Source organism: Arachis hypogaea, chromosome 1, assembly GCF_003086295.3.
Source record: "Arachis hypogaea cultivar Tifrunner chromosome 1, arahy.Tifrunner.gnm2.J5K5, whole genome shotgun sequence".
Classification (NCBI taxonomy): Eukaryota; Viridiplantae; Streptophyta; class Magnoliopsida; order Fabales; family Fabaceae; genus Arachis; species Arachis hypogaea.
This window is the reverse complement of record NC_092036.1, coordinates 57442990-57445849: the sequence shown is the minus strand read 5'-3', so window position 1 is coordinate 57445849 and position 2860 is coordinate 57442990. Positions and strand designations below refer to the sequence as shown.

Genomic DNA, 2860 nt, shown 5'->3' with positions numbered 1-2860 from the left:
CAACTGACGGTTCATCTTGTTGCTTAGATTAGGTATTTTTTTCAGAATTCTTGAAGATGAATTCTTGAGTTTCATGATGATTTGTTGAAGTCTGGCTGGCTGTGAAGCCATGTCTAATTCCATTGGACCGAGGTTTCAACTTATCATCACAAGAGCTTGTTGATTTCTATCAATCTTGCTGTTGGAGCAGTGATCTGCTAAGGCTTGGCTGGCCATTGGCCATGTCTAGTGTTTTGGACCGGAGCTTTCTTTGAAAGCTTGGCTGGCTGTGAAGCCATGTCTAATTCCTGGACCGGAGTCTTAGACTAAACATTGCATGATTCCTGGAATTCTCATTAAGAATTTTGATACCTTTATTTTCTTTTTCCACTTAATTTTCGAAAAAAGCACAAAAATCTTTTTTTTACAAAATCATAAAAAAAAAACAAAAATATTTCTTGTTTGAGTCTAGAATCTCATGTGAAGTTTGGGGTCAATTGCATGTTTCTGTTCTTTTTGCATCCATGCATGTGTCTTCATTAATCTTCAAGTTGTTCTTGATGATTTCATTGCTCTGTTCTTTGAATTCTCTTGACTTGATTGTTTTATGTGCCTCATATGCATTCTCATTTTGTTAGTGTCAGTAGTATACAAACTGCTAAGTTTGGTGTCTTGCATGCATTGTTATTTGATTTTAGTGCATTTTGATTATTCCTTATTATTAAAAATCCAAAAATATTTTTAATTTGTGTCTTTTCAAGTCAATAACACAGAGAATTGAAGATTCAGAACATACTGTAGAGGAATTACACAGAAAAAGTTGGGCGTTCAAAATGCCCAGTAAAGAAGACAGACTGGCGTTTAAACGCCAGCCAGGGTGCCTGGTTGGGCGTTTAACGCCCAAAAGGGTAGAGTTTTGGGCGTTAAACGCCAGAATGTGCACCATTCTGGGCGTTTAACGCCAGAATGGCACAAGAGGGAAGATTTTGTTTTTCAATTCAATTTTTTTTCAAGTTTTCAAAGTTTTTCAAAATCAAATCTTTTTCAAGTCATATATTTTCAATCATATGTTTTCAAAATTGATTTCTTTCCATTTTCAAAGATACTTGCCATCAATTAATGATTTGATTCAACATTTCAAGTATGTTGCCTTTTCTGTTGAGAAAGGTTTAATGTTTGAATCATATCTTTTCTTGATAGCCAAGTCATTAATTTTCAAAATCAAATCTTTTCTTTAAAATGTTTTTCAAATCATATCTTCTTAACAACATCTTTTTCAAAATAGTTTTCAATCAAATCTTTTTTATTTCTAATTTCAAAATCTTTTTCAAAAATCACTTGATTTCTTTCCCACTCTTATTTTCGAAAATCAGGTAGTGTTTTTCAAAATGATTTCAAAATCTTCTACTCAATTTTCGAAAATTACTTCCCTTCTTCTCACATCCTTCTATTTATGGACTAACACTATTCCTTAATGCATAATTCGAACTCCATCTTCTTTGATAAGTTCGAATTTTCTACTTCTGCCTTCTATCTTTCTTTTCCTCTGACACCTCAAGGAATCTCTATACTGTGACATAGAGGATTCCATATTTCCTTGTTTTCTTCTCTTTCTTATGAGCAGAAGCTAAGACAAAAGCATTCTTGTTGAGGCTGATCCTGAACCTGAAAGGACCTTGAAGTGAAAGCTAAGAGAAGCCAAGGCACAACTCTCTGTAGAGGACCTAACAGAAATCTTCAAAGAAGAAGAACCCATGGCAGCCGAAAACAACAACAATGCCAACAATGCAAGGAAGGTGCTGGGTGACTTTACTGCACCTACTCCCGACTTCTATGGGAGAAGCATCTCTATCCCTGCCATTGGAGCAAACAACTTTGAGCTTAAGCCTCAATTAGTTTCTCTAATGCAACAGAATTGCAAGTTCCATGGACTTCCATTGGAAGATCCTCATCAGTTCTTAGCTGAATTCTTGCAAATCTGTGACACTGTCAAGACTAATGGGGTTGACCCTGAGGTCTACAGACTCATGCTATTCCCTTTTGCTGTAAGAGACAGAGCTAGGATATGGTTGGATTCTCAACCTAAAGAAAGCCTGAACTCTTGGGAAAAGCTAGTCAATGCCTTCTTGGCAAAGTTCTTTCCACCTCAAAAATTGAGTAAGCTTAGAGTGGAAGTCCAAACCTTCAGACAGAAGGAAGGAGAATCCCTCTATGAAGCTTGGGAAAGATACAAACAATTAATCAGGAAGTGTCCCTCTGATATGCTTTCTGAACTGTCCAAGATGTCTTTGGATAGCTCTGCTGGAGGATCTCTTCATCTGAAGAAGACGCCTACTGAAGCTCAAGAACTGATTGAAATGGTTGCAAATAACCAATTCATGTACACTTCTGAAAAAAATCCTGTAAACAATGGGACTAATCAGAAGAAAGGAGTTCTTGAGATTGACACTCTGAATGCCATATTGGCTCAGAACAAGATATTGACTCAGCAAGTCAATATGATTTCTCAAAGTCTGTCTGGAATGCAAAATGCACCAAGCAGTACTAAGGAAGTTTCATCTGAAGAAGAAGCTTATGATCCTGAGAACCCTTCAATGGAAGAGGTGAATTACATGGGAGAACCCTATGGAAACACCTATAATCCTTCATGGAGAAATCATCCAAATCTTTCATGGAAGGATCAACAGCGACCTCAACAAGGTTTCAACAACAATAATGGTGGAAGAAACAGGTTTAGCAATAGCAAGCCTTTTCCATCATCTTCTCAGCAACAGACAGAGAGTTCTAAGCAGAACCACTCTGACTTAGCAACCATGGTCTCTGATCTAATCAAAACCACTCAAAGTTTCATGACTGAAACAAGGTCCTCCATTAGAAATTT

The 2860-nt window shown here is 36.8% G+C and overlaps 1 non-coding gene across 1 annotated transcript; it reads right to left on the bottom strand.

The window, feature by feature from the left end:
* Positions 1 to 2138: 2138 nt before the first annotated feature.
* On the bottom strand, positions 2139 to 2246 carry LOC112714552 (small nucleolar RNA R71). The gene has a single exon (XR_003159297.1). It is a non-coding gene; the product is annotated as a small nucleolar RNA R71 (small nucleolar RNA).
* Positions 2247 to 2860: the final 614 nt, after the last annotated feature.